This window comes from Mandrillus leucophaeus, unplaced genomic scaffold (assembly GCF_000951045.1).
Source record: "Mandrillus leucophaeus isolate KB7577 unplaced genomic scaffold, Mleu.le_1.0 Scaffold90, whole genome shotgun sequence".
Classification (NCBI taxonomy): Eukaryota; Metazoa; Chordata; class Mammalia; order Primates; family Cercopithecidae; genus Mandrillus; species Mandrillus leucophaeus.
The window spans coordinates 2,222,272-2,243,965 of NW_012109808.1; the positions used below are offsets into that span (position 1 = coordinate 2,222,272).

A 21,694-nucleotide genomic window follows, 5' to 3' on the forward strand; every position below is an offset into this window, starting at 1 on the left:
CCCCAATGAAACAGATCATTCATTACAAAGTGTGGTTAAGTATGATGAAAGAAAATAACAGATTTATTAGGGAACATACACTGGGAGTCCTGATCTAGCCTGAGGTTCAAGGAAGGCTTCTCTGATGAAGCAACACTGAAGCAGAGAGGTGATGTGGTGTGTGATTAAGAGTTAGGGAAGAAGCAAGCGACAGAGCCTTCCAGTGACTTGCAAATTATAAGACTTCAATGAAGCAAAGCCTGTTCTACTTTTAAAACAACTGGAATCCTGCTTTTTCGCATGTAGGAAGAGATGTAAGACAAATCCTGGAAATCTCATCCAAGTCTTTCATTTTACATATAATGAAATTAAAATCCCCATATGAGCTGGCCAAGGCCACTTCCTGGTAGGACCAGACGTCCAGGCTTCTGGTGTCCAACCCAGTGCCCTTTTGACTACACTGCCACAAGAACGGCAGTTTCAGTGGCCACACAAACTTCAAGGCAGTGATGAGGGCCCTTGAAACTTACACAAGATGAAAAGGCTTATCCTATATTCAAATGGTCTAGAGTGGGATAAGATGAAAGCTTTGAAAAATTGAATTCTGTGCTGTGTGTGAAGAAAGGTTCAATACGTCCAGGTATTTTTGACCAAGAGGTATTTGTAAACCAGCAACAAAGAGTGAACCAGGCAGATTTTCCTGCCAGCATGCAAAGTGAAAGCAAGATGGAGATGTGATCATGGTACTGTGGCAAAGTGATCCGTCAATCCAAAGTGACAGTTAAGTCCTACTGATTCCATGCATTAACCCAATTAGCCCTAAGCTCTGATCATCACCACACCTGAGCCTTCCCTGCCACTTACAGAGATCACAAGAAACAGGCCTGAGTAATAGGCCAGGCATTTTATTACATGCTGTGAAGCCCCCTGGGAACTTAATACCGTTTAAGCAACTTTCCTCTGTAGCTTCCTCATGTTCGTCTCTTTACAACACTGCTACACCAAATAAAAATAATACCTCCTTGTTTTTTTGTTTTGTTTCTGGAGTGTTACTCTGTTGCCCAAGGTGGAGTGAAGTGGCATGGCTCACTGGAGCTTTGAACTCTTGGGCTCTAGGACCTCCCACCTCAGCCTCCCAAAGTGTTAGGATTACAGGTGTGAGCCACCACGCCTGGCCTAACACCTCCATTTTGCATTCTTGGTTAACTTTTCCTTCTCAGTAAACAACGAAGATACAGAGTTGGTTAGAAGAATGGTAAATGCAGAGGAAAACCTACATTCTGGTCCATTCTGGCATCTCCAAATTTAGAAGTGAACACAGGCAAGAGTTTTTACTATCACTCTATTTGCTAAGCAATAATAGTAAGAGAAAGTTTGTGAAATGTTGCCAGGGTTACATCTCAGAAGAGAGGCCTCGTTTAGAAGACAGAAAAAGATGCTACCGACTACAGATGAAACCTTAATTCCTTCCTCATTCAACACCTCTTCAAGGGACAAAAGACTGGAAATGTCCCTCCAATAAAAACAAGATCTCTCTCTGCCTTTCCATGATTCTTAGCCCCTGTTTTGTGCTGTCTCTTTGTCTCCAAAAACAAGCTGCTTTATTGAAACATCATAGAAAAAACAGTTGTCCCCTCAGACAATGAAGTTGCCTGCATGCAGGCATTTCCAATGTAGGCAGGCGACAATACTGGCAGAATTCTCAACCTGTTGCTATAGTAGCAGAAAGAATGTGATTCCAGCAGCTCTGCTGAGATCCATATCCAAATCCCTCCTGCTCCTGCAGAGAACATTAACCCTTCACTGTCCTTCCTCAGGGGCAGAAACACCTGGGAGGAATCCCAAATTTTTCTTATGAGCTGGGTGCTGTAGTCTTAGCATTTGCTCATTCACTCTTTCAGTACCTACTTAGGCTCTATTATGCTGGCTCCCAGGTTTTAAGTGGCAAATAGGGCAGACATGGCCCTTGGCATTGAGCAAGAAGAGGAGGAGGATATGAAATTATTGCTTAAATAACAATATATTATGTACCATCTGTATATACGGGAGACACATGAGATTTACAGCAAAAACATCACCAGAAAGGTGACAACCTATCCAAGATAACCAGCTTATCTATGAGTTGTAGCAGACCCTATATATTCTGGGCCATTACAATTATTTGATTGTTCGCATGTGTTAATTGGAGAAAAACACCATTAGAAATGCCTGCTCCAATCATATCACGTCTCCTACAAAACATCAGTTAAAACACTTTGTTTAATTACACCAATTTTTTCACATAAAACAGAAATAGTATAATCTGTCAGGGAACCACTGCTGAACACGAGGTTATGATCCCTCATTTATAGTCACCAGGCAACAGAAATGGCAGGTGAGGGCTCAGAAAACATGTAAAAGCAGCACAGTCACAAAGACCCTGTGAGAACTTCTAAACAGTCTCCTCACAGTCTATTTCTGTGGTCCGGGCAGTAATGAAGAAACTTCAGGAAATGCAATTTAGGAATGACCGATAATCCAACTTACTTTCTCTAACATTGTGGTATGTAAATCTCATATTGTTAAACACATTCCTGCTAGATTTCCTTTTTTCCCCATGGAGCACAAATAGTAGGGAGGCGGGGTTTCTTAGGAAGATCAACTCAGTAAGTAATGCTATACTCAGTAAATAACGCTTGTTTTGGGAAACAAGGTACTATCAGCAGATTGCCAAGAAAAAGCTGAAAAAACAAGAAGACAGGTGTCAAATCTCAATTGGCCATTAGATGTCATCTCAGGAAGGTTACATTATCCTTTGTACTTCAGTTTCCTCACAGGTAAATTTGATACACCATAGTGTTAGTTCATTTTGCATTGCTACAAAAGAAGACCTGATACTGGGTAATTTATAAAGCAAAGAGGTTTGGCCAGGCGTGGTGGCTCACGCCTGTAATCCCAGCATTTGGGAGGCCGAGGAGGGCGAATCACGAGGTCAGGAGATCGAGACCATCCTGGCTAACACCGTGAAACCCCGTCTCTACTAAAAATACAAAAAATTAGCTGGGCATGGTGGCGGGTGCCTGTAGTCCCAGCTACTTGGGAAGCTGACGCAGGAGAATGGCGTGAACCCGGGAGGCAGAAGTTGAAGTGCCTGAGATTGCGCAACTGCACTCCAGCTGGGCGATAGAGCAAGATTCTGTCTCAAAAAAAAAAAAGAAAGAAACGAGGTTTATTTGGGCTCATGGTTGTGCAGACTGTACAAGCAGCACAGCAGCAGCATCTGCTTTGGGTGAAGCCTCAGAAGGCTTTTACTCATGGCGGAAGGTGAAGGGGGAGGAGGCAAGTCACACGGCAAGAGAAAGAGCAAGAGAGATGCTAGGCTCTTTTAAACAACCAGGTCTTGGGTGAACAAATAGATGGAGCACACACTCATTAACACAGAGAGGGCACCAAGCCATTCATAAGGGATCTGCCCCCAGGACCCAAACCTCCCACCAGGCCCCACCTCCAAAATAGGGGATCACATTTCAACATGAGAATTGGAGGGGACAAATATACAAACCAAACTAGCCACATACATTGAAAGGCACAGAATGATCAATAGCAAAGCCTATAAATTGGTGGCCTAAAATAAAGTGCTTTATTCTTCTTCTTAGTGACACCATAAAACATAATTTCTGCCCTGGAGAATATCTGAGAATCTCAATCATATGTGACAACACTGGTTTCCTGTCTCAGTGAGAGAGGCTTAGGCACAAGCCTTTCACAAAATAAATCAGGGAAAGATGTGCCCTCAGGAAGGGACAGTCTCACCCAAATCTCTTTTAACCACTTCAATGTTGGGCTTGGCTATGGGGAAAGGTCCTAGTGTTCAGAGTAGATGGCAACTCATACCTTTTCACCTGAGAAAAAGGGGATGACAATAAAGGGATATCATGTGATCTAAAGTAATGGCACTACCCACATAATACCCCTCCTGGAACTGGGAAGTGGATAACCAGACACAATAACCCATAATCTTCACATTTTAGAGGATACAGTGGGAATGGAAACGGAGGCATTCTATAGGAATTCCAATGCCATCTCTGTAGCTATCAAGTTTGAGATATCTTCAGCAGTTTCCTTCTCTTTTTTTATTTATTTTTTTTATTTTGGGGTTGTGTTTTTGAGGCAGAGTCTCGCTCTGTTGCCCAGGCTAGAGTGTAGTGGTGCAACCTCGGCTCACTGCAACCTCCACCTCCTGGGTTCAAGCGATTCTCCTGCCTTAGCCTCCCGAGTAGCTAGGATTACAGACACGCACCACCATGCCTGGCTAATTTTTGTATTTTCAGTAGAGATGGGGTTTCACCATGTTGGCCAGGCTAGTCTCGAACTTCTGACCTCAAGTGATCTGCCAGCCTCGGCCACTCAAAGTTCTGGGATTACAGGCATGAGTCACCGCACATGGCAGGAGTTTCTTTCCCTTCAAAATTCCATTAGACAGATCATAGCAGCTATGAGTCCCCTGCTTACTTCCACATCACGAGGAGCAGAAGATGGCTCCAGAGGATGCATACTTCTCTGCCTGTGGGTTATTCTAGGGTCCAGCTAGGACTTCAGGAGCCTTCCAAAGCAGGAAAAAATGCAACTCCCTCCTCATACGCCATTTTCCCACTGGGGAAGAATATTTTAACGGCTCTATTTCTTCACTCTTCTCCATATCCATGCCCTTTGCAACAAGTATTTGAAGGTTCTCACACTAAAGAAGTGAAAAAGGCCAGACCTGGTAGCTCACACTTGTAATTCCAGAACTTTGAAAGGCCGAGGCGGGCAGATCACTTGAGGTCAGAAGTTTGAGACCAGCCTGGTCAACATGGTGAAACCCCATCTCTAGTGAAAATACAAAAATTAGTTGGGTGTGGTGGTCGGTGCCTGTAATCCCAGCTACTCGGGGGTCTGAGGCACAGTAATCACTTGAACCAGGGAGATGGAACCTGAGACGGCGCCATTACACTCCATCCTGGGTGACAGAGTGAGACTCTATCTCAAAAAATATAATACAAAGTTAAAGCAAATTAAAAAGTGAAATACATTTCCCTACCCTTTGACACTGTGCTTGGTCATGTGATTTTCCTCGACCAATAGGATGCTAACAGATTAATGACATTATCAGAAGCTTAAAATGAGCTTGCACATTGTGGCTTGTACCCCCATCTCTGCCATCTCCATGAGAATAATATGCTAAAGCTAGCAGCTGGTGCCAAGGGAAGGATGAGAGATATGTGGTAGAAAGCTACCCGCCTCTGAGCCCAGCCTAGAATCAGCCGATTGCCCCCCTCAAACTACAGACACAGGGGTTAGGAAATGCACACTGTTGTATAAAACAGATTTTCTGGTTGTTTGCAATGCAGCATCACTGTAAGCACCAACTGGCACATACACCATAGTAAAACTTCACCTGAAATTTATGGTTAAAATACTGCTTGCTTTGTTTTCTTGATACATTATAAGTAATTTATACCTGATTTTTTTTTTATTAGACTCTAAGATCCTCAAAGCAAGGTCCTATTACATTCCCAGTGTCCAGGATTTATTCATGAGTCTGCATCGTGTTCTAAACCCCAGGCAGATACAATGGTAAACAATATACATTCTAGCCATCAATCTGCAACTGTAGATTTTTCCCATCTAGCATCTGGGTTAGTTTGCTTTTGGCCACAGGTGATCATAAAGTTTACTTTTGCAGCTAGAAGTATATCAGGTCAGTAACGAACTCTGAACCACCTGAGTGTTATTTGCTAAAGTATAGATGAACTGGAATCACTGCATCTTTCAGTAGTGGAAGGGACTGACAAGACCATTGAATTACTGGGTTTTAATCCTGGCCAATTACCAGAGCCTTAAAAATGACAGGTTCCGAATCTTCATCTACAAATATTTGATTGAATCCTCTAGTACAAGGCCTAGGCATCTGTGTTAAAAATGTCTCAGAGTAATGCTGACAATCACAAGAATTGAGGGCCCACCACTCGCATTTAGTAGAACCCCTCCATCCAATGATTGAATGTCTTCTACTGAGTTGAACTAAGGGTTTATAATGACATTAATAAACCCCACAAGGGGACCATGTCCAGGGAACTACATGTATCAGTTGGATACGTTAGTATAACAAACCATTCCAAAACTCAGTAGCTTAAAACAATAAGCATTTATTATTGCTTATGAGTCTATGGATCTGGATGGATTTGTCTGATCTCTGCTGGGCCCACTGAAGTGTCTGACGTTAGCTGGCTGGTCTAGAATTGCCTCACTCACGTGGCCAGTGTAAGGTCACTGTCACCTGCAGTGATGGGGTCTCTGGGCCACAGCAAGCAAGACCATGAATGTCTGTCTACATTCCAAGAGAAGCCAGATTCTAGGAGAGCAAGCAGAAGTGTGTGAGTGAGCCTCTTAAGACCTTGGCTTGGGACCTGGGCTTAGAACTGACATACCCACACACCTTCACTTCTACGAATTCTGTTGGCCAAAGTAAGTAATAAGGCCAAGCCCACATTCAGGGGCTAGGGAAAGAGACTCCACCCCTTGATAAGAGGAGCTGCGAAGTCCTAGCTCAAGGAAATAGATTTAAAGAGGAGAATAATTGTGACCATTTTTATAATTAATTCATGACACAGCATAACATGGGAGAGAAATAGCACTTCCAGCCAAATGTGATTTCTAAGTGAGGGTTGGAGTTTTCACCCCATCTCAAAAATTACAAAGTCCACAGGTTAAAGCTTCATCTTACATTCATTATTTCTACTCCTGCCTGCACACACACACATCTTACTTAATCCTCAAGATCTCAGTCTGAAACTAAAGCGAAAGCAATCAATTTACTCTCAGCACTATTTTGTACTATCCTTTGGGGTTACGAAGATGGGATAACATGCCCCTCTTATGAGGATGTGTTCAGGACAGGTCTCTGTGATGTCTCTTCCTGGCTTAGGATGTGCCTACAGATGAAATGTGACAATGATCATCAGAGCCACACCCTCTAAAGGACCCCAGAGCATTAGCATGAGGAGCACCAAAGCATAAGAAAAAACATTACAGGAAAAGATAACACACAAGACCAGCAAATAACCCCGAGGAGCAGGAAACTGGAGCTCCTTGAAGACTACAGGCTGATGCTAATTAGATTTTATTCACCAGCTGTTTTCTAGGCCCTCTTCACTCTACCGCCCTTCTTTACTTACCCTTGTCAGACTGTGATCACTTAGAAAATGCACTAACACTGCAGGGCCTGAATCCACTACTATTTTCCCTGATCCAAGCTCCAAGATGCATGCAGCCTGTCTAGGATGTCGCAGCAGTTATTCTAGCATCTCTACAGCTAAGGTGCTGCTTTCTATTTTTCAGAAAAATCACCATGACCTTCTGGATAGCTCCACTCAAATTCTTTAAATGTTTATGTGTGGGCCAGGCATGGTGGCTCATGCCTGGCCACCATGCACTTTGGGACGCCAAGACAAAAGGATCCCTTGAGCCCAGGAGTTCAAGACCAGCCTAGGCAACAAAGTGAGAGCCTGTTTCTACTTTATAATAATAATTAAAAAAAAGAATTCCAGAAACCAGAAAACACAGGATGGTGGAGTGGTGGCCACAGCTGGGTATTGTCTGAAGGCTTTTTGGAGGTGATTCAGCAACTGGTAAGGAGAAAGTACATGTTGCTCAAAGGCAAGGCTATCTCAAGTCCATAGTTAGGTGCCTCTTTATAGATACAGTTTTCAATCTGCTTGGTAGGATCACTGCTTAAAGGACTAAGCAACAGGAGTAGATGAAAAACACAATGAAATACAAAGAAATGCTAAATTCACCATACAGTTGCCTTGAAAAGCCAAATTCAAGCAGATACTGCATTCAATGTGCTTCATGAAGAAACTCCCGGAAGTTCTAAAAACATACCAAACAGGCCATGAATGGGAGTGTATGACAGAAGCACCTGAATGTGTTCAGAGTTCTGAGCTAAGGATTCTGGGAGCAACCAAGATCCATTCCTTATCCATGAGGAACATCTGAAGCCCCCATCCCATCCCATGGAACCTGGACCATACAGCGGATCAAGGCCTTTTGATTTGGGTCAAATGAAGGTTGCCAGGTGGAGGTTAGGGGGAGGGGGTTAAGTGAAAATGCTATATAAACTGCATATTTTTGCTTTTCGTAAGTGGTTGTGGTTTTCCTGTTCAGCCTGCTGCGACTGGACCGTCCCTCTACGTAAGTCACCCCTAATAAAAACCTGTCATGTTTGCTGGCCCTGAGTCTCTTCTTCCACCTCTTGAATTGGTGCCATCCCTACTGAAGTTAACAGGGGCCTGGCACTACATGGAGGAAATGTTGCCAACACTCTTCTAACCTGTATTCTATTCCTGAGCACTGATTCTGGGAGAGAAGCACGTTTGGGGTGGTGATGGTTTTGTACCGTAATGTGTAGTATCCAATGTACAAAAGCCTATGAGACTCAGGATGGCTATCAGTGCCGTTAACTGCATGGGCGACTTAGAGTGGCTTCTGTTTGTTTTTTAATCATAACTGAAAAGTCATAAATTGGAACCAGCAGTCTCTAGGCAAAATCATCATCATGGCTCCGACCCCCCACTTCTTGCTCACTTGGCCTCCAAAGAAGTGGCATTCTTGGATTGTCTTCTAATGAGCTGGCTGATGGGGCTGCAAGCAATCTATGCTTTCGATTAATCAGCCAAGGGGAAACTAGAGCCGCAAAAAAAACAAACTCCTGGCATTATCACCACAGGAACACTGGGCATGACAATGATGAAGTATTGCTGATTGGTAAATCAAAAGACACACTGCACTTTCCTGGAACTTAGAAGAGGGGCATTCACCCTAAGAGAGAACTTTTCACCCTACCTGTGACCCTCCCCACTCATACCCTCACTCACAGCCGACTTCATAGACTTCTTATATGCCAGAAAGTTCAGATGTACCATCTTGGTACACTGTGTTTCAGGGTGATTCGCTGCAGCTCTAGAAACCTAGACATGTTAAGCATAGGCTGCTCCGTACAGGGAATCCTGAAGTTGCCTGCACAGAGTTGCCTAAAACAAACCTGTGCTGCATATTCAGAGTCATCTGGCACAGGTCAAACCTTCACAGGTGTCATGGCAGTACCTCTGGTTTGGGCAATTTCTATTGCATTTCCCATACTGCTCTCCTATAAAACCCCTTAGCTCAGCATCCTCACACTCTGATATAAACACGATGTAATTCCTCAAATTAACTTTACATGTAGCCTCGTCTTTCCTACATTTTTATGAATATCTTGCCAGGTATTAAGTTTGGGCTAGGCCAGGAACCAGAGGCAGCAACTTTATTCCTTCACATGTCAGTGCAATCAACGGCTTGTGTTTAGAATAAATATTTGAGACACAGAAGCCTGTTAACAATACAGTGCTTGATTACTTTGAATTACTCTCTCACCCACAGCAACTGAGGGAGAGGGCCTTGGCACCAGCTCCCTGCACAAAACCTGCTTCCCAGCCTCCACCATTTGCCTCCCGACCATTCTCTCAAAGAATTCTCGACACACTATACAAAGATCTCAGTTTTCTCCCTTAAATGCCACCCAAATTCCACATTGAACACAGACTTTTTTCTTCCCATAGCAAGACAGATTTAATTCAATACCTTCATGTTCACAAATATTTAATGGGACTTACCTTGTAACTCTTTTCCTCAAACCCCACCTTGCATCTTTCGTTCAACACTTAACTCCTTTAAATAAAGGGCCTTTTTTGTTTGTTTGTTTGAGACAAAACATCATCTTGGTCTATTACAAAGCTATCGTGACACTTCAGCTTCATTTCCATTAGTCAGAGGTGCCTATCTACTAAAATGTCCACAATCCTTCGCACTTTTTCTTCCTCAAAACCTATTTGGTAAGCAATGTGGTGTTTTGTTTTGTTTTGTTTTTCTACAGTGCCAAAAGGGTACGCTGTACTAACTAGAGGTAATTAGTATGTTAAGTTTTCTTCCGAGGCCAGGCTATCGGGTTACAGCTTTCTAATAAACCCTCCTGCGAAAAGACATTTCTTTGTCTTGGGACCACCGAGAACTCACCAAACAAAACACCTTCAATTGTCTCAGAAACTCTGCCATCTAAACACAATCAAAAAGAAAAGCCAACACCAAAGCAAATAAAATGAATGAAGTGTTCCTGCTGCGGGCAGCCCTTACCATTGGGAGCGGAGGCCCCCTCCGGACCCTCGGCGGGGTTCTGGCTCCTCCTGGGCTGGGGTGAGGGTGGTGAGGGGTCCAGGCGGTGGGTGTGGGTGGAGGTATGCTCCGAGCATGCTTGAACAGGACTCACTGCCGTCTGCCTGCCTGTCTGCCACTCGGTCCTCTTGTCTGGGTGGGAAGGGCCAAGATGAAAAAAAAAAATGTGCAGGTTACTCACTGGCCTTCTCGGGCAGGCAGACACACCCAGGAGGAGGGAGAGGCCAGGCGCAGACAGGAGACTCTTCAGAGGCTGAGCCTGAGATCTCCCTTCTGATTTCCTTTTGTGATTACTTCCTGAACTTTAAGCTCAGTCTGCATGGGCATGGGTACTTACAGAGGCAAATAACACTTGGGTAATTAGATTCTAAGGGCTTAATGCAAAGGTTACTTCGAAAGGCAGTGCTTCAGCACACATCCTTTTGCATTTCACTCTGAAATTTGTTTCCTCTGAGTTGGAGTGTTAACACTGGCATAGGAAATGATGAGTGAAGGGTTACTCTGGGGCAGGAGTCTGGAAGAGCCTGGAGCAAGCAAACCTGGATGTGATTTAAACAATGAGTTTCTGGAGTCTCACTTTTAGATTGAATTTTAGAGAAACAGGATTCTCAACAGTCTCCCAGTGCCTATGGACTTTGCCTTGTCCAAGAGGCACATTCTTGAAGTAGGTATCTATAAACCAAGATGTTAGAAATGGATTCACATTGTAAATGCAAGAATTTGTTATTTGATAGCCTGACCTCTGATTAATCCTGAAATGAAGCCTTTCACAAATGGATACTAAGTTGTTGGTTTGGGAGGAAGCATGGGTGTTCATAAACAAAGGCATGGCAGTAATACAGCCTAGCAAGATGGAGCAGAGGGTGAAGGAACAGGTACTTGCCTCAATTAACCCTGAAAATGCACTTCCAAAGGAGGATAACTGTTCCTCTTTCACACGTGAGCACACTGAGACCCAGAGGTTAGGGAACCTGGCTCATGCTGGGCCAGCTAGTGAATGGGAGACCCTGGATTTGGACCCAGGTTTGCCTGAACCCAAGACCTGGTATCCTCCCACCACACAGCCAGGAATGCCTTTCACCACTCCAGCACTCACCCTTCCTCCACCTGCAGCTGACCTAAGGCTAGATACCTTTCCTTAAACTTTTATAACTTTTCCAAAACTGATATGCCATGAAACGTAATTCCGTGGGTTTTTAATAAGTGCAATAAAAGTGGAAAAATGTACTATGTAGGTTTCTCTACTGTCGCTTCTCATCGCCTTTCGTATGCTAATATATACACTGTGACTCTCCAAGTTCGGGACCTACAGTGTGCCACGTTCCCCTTTCCAAAGGCAAGAGATCTTCTGAGTTTGGGAAACAGTATTATAGAGATATGTTGTTCTTTTCTCCTCTTTTTTTTTTTTTTGAAGTTATAAAAAAATTCATTATAAAAAACTTCAAACAGTATATAAGGGCATAAAATAAAAAGTAAAAAATTCTCTGTTATTCTTAACAATCAGTCCCATTCCCTAGAGGTAACCACTGTTAGCAATTTCTTAGGTATCTGATTCAGAAATGTTTATATATATAAAGCATATATGACTATCCTCTTAAAAATAACATAACTGGGATTAAAGGATACCGTGATGTGTTATTTCGCACTTAAAAAAAACTTAATGATACGTTTGAGATTTTCCATATCAGCATATAGAATTGCTTGGGCAAGTTAGAGTCAAGAAAAGTAAAAGTTAGGTCTAAAATATTGGATTACCACTTTATAGAAGCGTCCACAACATGGGTCACAGTACGCACAGAGGGGCAGACTGAGAAGGGAGAAAGTAGGGGGACTCACACCCCTTTAAACATGATTACAGTTGAATAGATACTACGCGTTGTACTCTAAGGGTTTAAAAAAAAAGTGACAGAGAAACGAATTTCTTCCCTCTCCCAGCTCTGACTGTCACCCCAATGTATTAAATGAATAAAGCCTTACCCTCGACAACCCCAGCAATCAGTTGCTACTATTATCCTCATTTTACAGATTGAGAGAGCCATCTCAGAGTATGTACCCAGCACATAAGAAGGGCAAAATAAATGCTTGACATTTTATTAATGAAGCAAACATGACATTGGCCACCCTGATTTTTGCCACACTGTGTTCCTAAAAAGCCACACTATAAAGTGGATCCTATTGTCCCTTAGGAACAATGTTGTAATTGCAGGTTGTGTTCCAAGACTTCACGTTGTTTTCGTATAAATTCAAGACATAATCAACAAACTCTTGTAAAAACGGAGATACAACAATAAATCTCATAATCGTGTAAAATAGTAAAATGATGTTCCATGACTCATATTTTGTGAGATTGGCTCATACAACCCCTCCTTTTTACCGATGATGGAAAGAACATCCAGAAGATTGTGTGGATCTTCTCTAAAAGCATATATCTTGTTACACTGTCTCAGTAATGAAACAATTTTAAAATGCGTCCACATTTGAAACCTGCATTACACAAGGAACTCCTCATACTCTACAGTGTACATACAAACATGTTGTATCACAAATTTGACACAATATTAATATACAAGTTAGAACAGGCATTACTCATTTAACTAGAAACAGCTGACCCTGCCTGCCTCTTTAGAATTAAAAGGTCATTTGAGGAATGATTTGACTGACTCATTTCTTAGAAAAACTGTCGAGGGATAATGCAAATCAATACTTTCCTATTTTCTCAGTATATTTTTCTGTATAAACCAGAGGCTTTCAACAGCATTCCATGGGTTTTATCCCTGCTAACACAGTTGCAGAAGTGTCTTCATAGCTTGAGATATTACTCGGGACCTTAGCTTGATTTGGGATGTAGAGCTTTGACCTGATCCTCCTGTCCTCCTGCCAATTCTTTCTTTTTCATTCCTCCCCACCCATTGTCCTAAGTGAGGAAGCCAACTTGGCAAAACCCCTTCTCTACTAAAAATACAAAAATTAACCAGGCGTGGTGGCATGCACCTGTAATCCCAGCTACTTGGGAGGCTGAGGCACGAGAATTGCTTGAACCTGAGAGACGGAGGCTGCAGTCAGCCGAGACTGCACCACTACACTCCAGCCTGAGCAACAGAGAGAGACTCCATCTCAGAATAAAATAAAATGTGAATTATAATGATTTAATATTATCCAGTATCCAGACAGTATCAAATTCCTCTAAATATATCAAATTTTTTTTTATACTTTGTTCAAGTCAATACTGCAATTGGTTCATAGGTGTTGCCATTTTATCTAAACATTCTTTTTCCATCTTTATTTTTTCCTTGCAATTTATTTGTTGAAGAACCTGGTTCTTCGCCAGAAAATGTCTCACAATCTACATTTTGATCACGGTATGATTTAACATGTCCCTCTCCCTTTGGAATTTATAGTTAGATTTTAGAAGCTTGATCGCATTTAGATTTGATTTTTGGACAGACTAGCTAGTTGAAAGGCAGTCTTATGTGCTTCCATCAAGAGGCAACTGGCGTTTGGTAAGTTCTGGTATTTGTGCACTTAGCAGCCACCGAAAATCAATGGCTTGGTATTATTTTCTAGGGACTGAAAAATGATTTTCTTCCATTTCTTCCTCATTTATTAACTGGGATGCTATTAATACTAAGGTTTATACTTATCTAAAATGAAAGCATACATTTCCCATTTCTATTTTGGCCATGATATGTTAGACAGCATATATTTTTTCAACCTACATATTTCATTAAAATCTATTTTACTGAGATTATTTGCTTTAATAAATAACTACTCAGATTTCTGTAAAACAACAACAACTGGAAAACACCATTCAGAAACCTTCAAAGAGTGGTGAAGGACTGGTCCACAGCACACCACTCAAGTTCAAACCTAATTTTGTCACTTGAGAGCTCTAAGACTTAGGTCAAAGCTTTTCATCTTCTTACCCTGTTTTTTTCATCTATAACATGGAGATAATAAAGCCTACATTATAGTTTTTACAAGAATTCATGATAAAGTATGCAAAGAGTATGTTTCAGTGTCTGACAAATAGTAGATACTCAGTAAGTTGTAATCACTACTAGTTTCATCATGGTTTTCCCCCACACCAAGCACAGTGCCTGGCAAACTGCAGCTGCTCAATCAGTATCAAGTGAATAACTTCAGGGATGATTGGCTGTACTTTGTCTCAAGCTGATGGTGGCTTTAATAGTTCAAGATACTGGGAATACAGAAGTGAACAAAACAAAATCTCCATTCATGTACTCACATTTAACTGGCTGTAGGAATGGAAAAGGGCATGATTTGCTCCCAGGTTCATTTATCCCAGTCAGCTATTTTGAAAATAAGTACTACTGGTAAGCCACGGTTGAGGAACATTTTACTTCTACTCTTTAAAAACTTCTCTTTTGGGGAAATTCCTGGGAAGAAAGCATCATTACTCAGATATTAAAAATATCTTACCGTATGTTCCCCACATGGGCTTCAGTATACTAAACGTACCTCAGTGCCTTGAACTATATCTACAGAGAGGTAAGAAGACATCAGTTTTCTCCAAAAGAAAGATGTACCAGCATTGCTATCACCTTGACTTGGCCTGAGGTGCTTTGAGGGTTCACTCGGTGTACTGAGTTAAACTGTGTCCGTTGGAAAACAGGCTGATGTCTGCTACAGTCTGGATGTTTGTCCTCTCCAAATCTCATACTGAAATTGGATCCCCAGTGCTGAACGGGGGTGGCTAATGGGGGATGTATGGGTAATGGGGCAGATGCCTCATGAATAGATCAATGCCCTCCAGGGGGCAAGTGAGTTTTCATTCTATTAGTTCCCACCAGAGCTGTCTGTCAAGAAAAGCCCGGCACCTCCCCTCTCACTCTCTCACAGCCTCTCTCACCATGTGACTTTTGCGCATGCCAGCTTCCCTTGTGCTTCCCACCATGAGTGGAAGCAGCCTGAGGCCCTCAACAGATGCAGATGCCAGCACCATGCTTCTTGTACAACCTGAAGAACCATGAGCCAAATATCTTTTTCTTTATAAATTAACACAAAATGGACTATGATGTCAAAGTCCTACTTCCCAGAACCTATGAATGTGACTTCATTTGGAAATAGGGTGTGTACAGATGTAATCAAGTGAAGACGAGGTCATATTGGATTAGGGTGAACCCTCAATCCAGCCACTGGTGTCGTTATAAGAAGAGACATAAAGACACAGGGGAAAACGTCACGGGAAGATGGACACAGAGACTGGAGTTACGCTGCCACAAGCCAAGGAAAGCCAAGGACTGCCAGCAACTAGGAGAAAGCCCACTGGCATGTTGACTTTGGATTTCTAGCCTCCAAGACTGTGAGAGAATACATTTCTGTTGTTTTCAGTCATCCAGTTTGCGGTAATTTGTGACAGCAGCCCTAGGAAACTAAAACATACAGTGAACTCAGACCAAAAGTATGGATCAACCAGCCTACCTACGGCTTAAACCGTTTAGTGGGAAAGACAGAGAAGGGGTGGGGGGAATCCTAGACAGGAGAACCTGAGTCAGCTTTAATTTGTCTTAGACCAGCTGGGCCCACAGCCGACTCTTCAAAGCTGCACAAGTACCAACAGGTAAGCCTGCTTTACCTGAAAATCAGGCGGGCAGAAACCACAGGACTTGTTGGCGCTGATATGTTAGGAATGAAAATGCCCTTTGTAGGGTAAGGGTAATCTTCCTCCACAGGAGGGAGAGGGGGAATATTAACACCATCCCATGTTGGGGGAGAAGTACTTTATCCTAGGTATCCACCTGTCTATCCTGTCGTATCTCAGGGAGGCTCTATGGCCTAATAAAAACATCTACACACTCTGACATGGGATGCTCCTTAGCACTCCCCTGGTTATTCAACCACGCCAAGCCTCAGCATACCACCACCTCCTCTCGGCACCGTGAGAAGAATTCAATGCAGTAAGGCAGTGGAGAACCTGGCATGTAAGAGGTGCTGGTCTGGCACCCTTTACAAAGCCGTATCTGGATACTTGTGATGGTAAACAGTCGTGGTGGCCACTCACAAACACTCCCCTTGTGTACTAGGCACTGAGCTGGATACTGTAGAGACTGAGTTATGGTCTTTGATAAATGAACTGTGTAAGGGCTTTAGGATTTAGAGATGGTGTCTTTTTTCTTTCTTAAAATTTCATTTACATGATGGTAGTGTTTTATAATAAAATGTCTTAAAATTCTGATCTAATATTTTTAAAAAGAAGTGGGAAAAGCTGTCACATATTTATTAAAAATGTATTTTTTACAACATGGCTCAATTGTTCAGCAAGGCACAGCTGAATCTTGCCAAAGCACTAAGAGAGCCAGTGTCCACCCTCAAATTTCCCCTCACCCACACTGCACTCCAACACTGTCAGTAGCACATGATTTAGCACTTAATTGGTGGCTAATTATTGCAGGTGTGCTAGTTTTATTTTCCTAACTTAACTCCCTCAGGGCAAAAATTACCTCCTTTCACACCATCTATTAGCACCTACTCAGAAGTCCTGCATGACCAAGGATTAGCTGGCCTTACAGTCAGGACTATGCAACAGACTTCTCTCTACCTTTCTGGAGAACGAGCCATAACAAGCTGCTTAGTGATTAAGTTAGAGAAAGAAACGAAGCAGAAGAGACTATGACTAAGAGCTGTGCTCACATTTGGGGTCTGCTAAATAATTTCCCATGGTCCACTCTGAAATGGCACCACCAAAACCATGGGGCAAAACATGCAGGTGGTACTCAGCGATCCAGCTATGGGTCAAAAGCACATGAAAAACCGGTGTATATGTGTGCAGGCTTGTGTGTGCACGTGCAGCGGCATGTGTACATACCTCAAGGCTAAAGCAATTCAAGCTTTTCTCTTCCTGAGATAAAAAACCACCCTTTCTCAGTGACTGCTAGACTGTATTATTTCTTTATGACTGCCACAGATGCTTTGGGTACTTGCTGGAAGCAAGAAAGAGACTTTAGCCCCATGTGTCTTTGGAAACCATGGATAGAAGAATTATGCACCAGACACTGTGCTAACTTCTTTACATTTGTTCTTTTAATTATTCCACTCAGAGGTTCTAGGGGGTTGGACCAACCCCATTTCACTGGCTGGAAAACTGCCTAGAAAAGGCAGAGCCAGGACTGGATCTGATGTGTCAGTGACTCCAGCACAGACTTCTGCATGACCACAGTTCAATACTATTGGGAGGGAGGGGACAGAGCCACGAACCAGTATCAGGCAAAGTGTTGTTAGACCCTAGACATTTTCCTCCCATACCCTCATCCGCTGCCCACCAATAGAAACAATGAACTTTCACTGGAGACCCTCAAATCGCTTCACAAAGAAGGCCTCTAGGCCTAAATCCAGCCATGGATAGAGGGGGGAAAAGAGAGACCCATACTGAAGCCGTTGGACTTGGGTTAAAAGCTGCATTGTCCCTCCTCTCCATGCAGAGCAGCTAATTGAGGTTAGAGCCATAGAAACCAAACAAAAGGCTCTGAGGGGCCCACACATCCTAGCCTAACTGCTGCCAACCACTGTGGGAAGGGCCAGAGGAAGCCCTGCTCGCCCTCATTCCTCAACAGTTTAATGAAGATTTGGTCTGTCATCTTCCCAGGGAACAAACTCCTGCGTGACTGTCTGAGAGAAACTGATTTTTATTCTCAAACAAAACAGTGGATCCTCCTTTAAAGCCAGAAGTCGGCAATAAAATGGTCCATAAACATATTTATGGGGTTATAACCCCCTCAGACTAGGCACTTGGATTTCTCTCCCAGCCCCTGGGCCTGCCAAAACCAAATTCCTGGAGAAGTTCCTGGGCATCATGGCTGGGGAGCGGTGGGAAGGTCTGCAGAGGCTGGGGGCCTCCCTGAGCCGCTGCCACAGATGGGCACTTTTCGGGCCAGATCGTCCATGGTCTCTGAAAGTTATGAGGCTATTCATGCAACACCATCTATCAGCAAATGAGGATATCCAGCTTGCTTTGTACGTTTGGGATCATTCTGAAAGAACTCACACTCGCATTTCAAAATCTCTAAGATTTTATCACATAAATGACACACAAAAAAGCAAAATTTTTTATGCATCATAAAGTAAGGATTACCTTTAAGCCGGCAAAGAAAAACCCAACCATTTTCTTTTTAGACTTATTTTACTTCTACTCTTTAAAAACCTCTCTTTTGGGGAAATTCCTGGGAAGAAGGCATCATTACTCAGATATTAAAAAATATCTTACTGTATGTTCCCCACATGGGCTTGAGTATACTAAACCTACCTCAGTGCCTTGAACTTACCGTCATCTACAACTTTTTGCCATTTCCGTAGAATTAAATTGACAAGCAGACTTTGTGCAAATGAGGACTTTAGCACTTTTCAAACAGGGAATAAGTTGTCATATGAAAAAAAGATTAGGTTTGTTTTTTATGGATTCAAGACATTGTCATAATAACTATAATAATTACAATAATAATAATAATAATAAATTATTGGAAAAGCTGACATCTATCCATTAAGCATATTTATTATATCAGTCATTATTTTAAGAGCTTTTTTCTTCCACCTGAAAGTTTTTAGTTTATTAATCTTCCTGTGAAAAATCCACAATGGCCACAGATAACATCATTGCAATGCCTTTACCCCTTCAGCTGTGATCCAATCTCCAGCTCACTGCTAGACACTTCATTTCTTTTTGGCGACACCAACATTGGCCTTTGCAGTCCCCCTGACTTTCCTCTTTCTGTTCTTGTGTTCCTCTCATTGCTTTCTTGAGGTCTTTTTCTTCTCATACAGACCATGTCTTGCAAGTCCATGTTTGGATTCATGTTTCTTTGCACAATCCAAGAAATCATAAATCATGCCAAAGAAAGTTGTCTTGCCACCACCAAAATGAGTTCTGAATCCAGGTACAAAGATGACATCCAGTGTGGTCTTGTACATTTTGGCTAGTTTTTCCCGAATTTCTGTCTTAGGTACGGTACTGTTGCCTTCCCAGGGTGAAGGACATCAATGACCATTTGTTTCCTCTGAAGTCATCAGTTGGTCACGAACTTTCTAGTTCAGATAGTTACCATGTCATTCATGATGGCAGTCTATCCTCAGACAGTCAGGGAGTCTATTCTAAGAGCTTTAAATACATTTTTTTTTCATTCAATCTTTTCAACAACCCTATGAAATCATTACTCTTACGGCTCTAATTTTGCTGATGAAGAAAACAAAGCTCAGAAAAGTTAAGTGTTTTGTACTGACTCAAACGGCTAGTAAGTAGGGAAGCCAGTATTCCGATCAGGCAGTTTGTTGCCACAGAACTAGTTGTTGACTGTAACATTGCATGAACATGGAATGAGCTTCCTCTCTAGAGAGCAAGTCCTTCAAGATGAGAGGCAGCCACTATGGTACAAGAACTTGAGCTTCACTTGGGATATTGGCAAGTTACCCCATCATGTCCCTGGTGACGCCAAGTTCATATTCCATTATATTAAGCTACTTGGTATCAACATGATTTTCTAGTTTTGAATAGTTCTATAGTTATATTTTTCATTTGTGTCAGGAAGTTAGTGTGCCATTTAAGAAGCAGAAGGGAGATCAGCTTGTCATGGCAGGTGGCATTCAGATTTCTAAGGAAAACATTTAGATTTGTACACCTGTTCGGAAACCACCTCTATTTCTTCTTAGAGGCAGGTGGTTAAATACATGCCCTTACCAAGGTTTCTGCTCTAAAGCCAAGAGGCTCATCCCTGAGGCAGACGCTACACAGCACCTGCAGCTTGCCCTACTCTTAAGCAAACCCAATGAGAATGGATGTCAGGTTCAAGCATGGCAATAAGGCCAGAAGCGATTCTGATGCTGAATGGCCAGGTAAGATTCCATTAAACCAGCCTTCTCTAAGTCACTGGGCCACCTCCAGGGCACTGGTAATTGGCCAGATCTAATACCCACCTCCTCTCTGCCAGAAGTGAGGTGCAAGAAGCACCTATAAAGAAGTGAAATATTAGATTTGTGGAAAGACTGTTCATTTTGTCTCCCTCAACTACTTTTTCCCTTTGCTTCATTTACTATTAGGATACAATTCAAGTTCCATCACATACAATGGAGCTTACTTACAACACAAAGGAAGTGGGTAATGTATTTGGTTCATCATCCAGCCTTGAATCATTAAGAGGAAAGCTTGACCAATCTTCTAGAACCTCTAAAACAGTGACAGCAAACCCCTTTTATTATTCTGAGGGCAAAGAACTAGAATTCTAGGCCTCACGCAAGCTCTTCATATCTTTCTCTCTTTCTACTTCCAGTTCCTCTTAGCCAACTGTCTCCAAAATGCCCTTTCTGGGCACGCAGAAAGAAAGAGGGACATGTCCTTTTGTAGGGTATGAAGCACATTGGCTGTTGTTACTTCTCCAAGTGAAGCTGAGCAGAAAACTACTGGCAAGTCTAAGGCAGAAATGGGGCAGAAAGAAGACTGGAAAACAGCAAGACAAGGAAAGAGAAATGTCCTATCATAGTCTGGGGTGCCATAACAGGGAGCTGGCTGCTCTTTGGACCAATGACTTGCTACCAATTTTATTTATTTAGCGAGAGTCTCATCACCCAGGCTGGAGTGCAGTGGTGTGATTTCGGCTCACTACAACCTGCATCTCCCACAAGCAATCCTCCCACCTCAGCCTCCCAAGAAGACTACAGCCACACACCACCACGCCTGGCTAATTTTTTGATGTTCTTGTTGTTATTATTGTTGTTTTTTGGGTAGAGACAGGGTTTTGCCGCATTGCCCAGGCTGGTCTCAAACTCCTGGGCTCAAGTGATCTGCCTGCATCAGCCTCCCAAAATGCTGGAATCACAGGCGTGAACCACCACACCTGGCCTACCAATTTTAAACATAAGAGTTGGCACTAAAAACGGTGACCCATTCTTTATATAAAGACTGGCCAGTGACAGTCTCAAAGACACTATTCGAGAATTAACTCTGTGGTAATGGCAAGAAAAGAAAAAAAATGAGAAAGAACTAGAAGAAAGAAGAAAAGGCAGAGAGAAGGAGTCTCAATGTATCTTAATCATGACCCTTTCAAAAACAACCAAGTATATCCTTCCCTACAGCAAACACTTCCTGTCATTTCTATCTAATGGAATGTGCAGGGATGGTCTGAAGAGATGCATTCAACAATAAAGGAAGCTGCCGGGTAAGAATATCCAGGGTATCACCTCTCAAGAGTCATCGTTTTTCTTTTGGTTCTGGGGACACAGCTGGACTGTCAGATACGCTGCCACAGGAAAAGGCATGCACCTACAAGGGAGACAGAGGAAAGGGCTGAAGGGAGAGACAAAGACGGAAGCTGAGAGAAGACCCAGATTTCAGAGTATCTCTATGGGTTCTATAAGTTTAATAAATAATATTCTTGGATTTACTATGGAGTCAGTCCTGCCAAAACCTACACTTGGACTTGAAACCTAATTGAAGAAAAGTCATTCAAAAATACCAAAATGAGTGAAAGCACGACCAAAAAAA

The 21,694-nt window shown here is 42.6% G+C and overlaps 1 protein-coding gene and 1 pseudogene across 2 annotated transcripts in view; both read right to left on the reverse strand.

Annotated features, from left to right (window-relative positions):
• Positions 1-21,694, reverse strand: part of STON2 (stonin 2) — a 184,139-nt gene that overhangs the window by 65,392 nt on the left and 97,053 nt on the right. The gene's annotated exons all lie outside the window — the stretch shown is intronic.
• LOC105531722 lies at positions 18,759-19,274 on the reverse strand (annotated as a pseudogene). The gene has a single exon (XR_001004846.1). The product of XR_001004846.1 is annotated as a 40S ribosomal protein S24 pseudogene (transcript).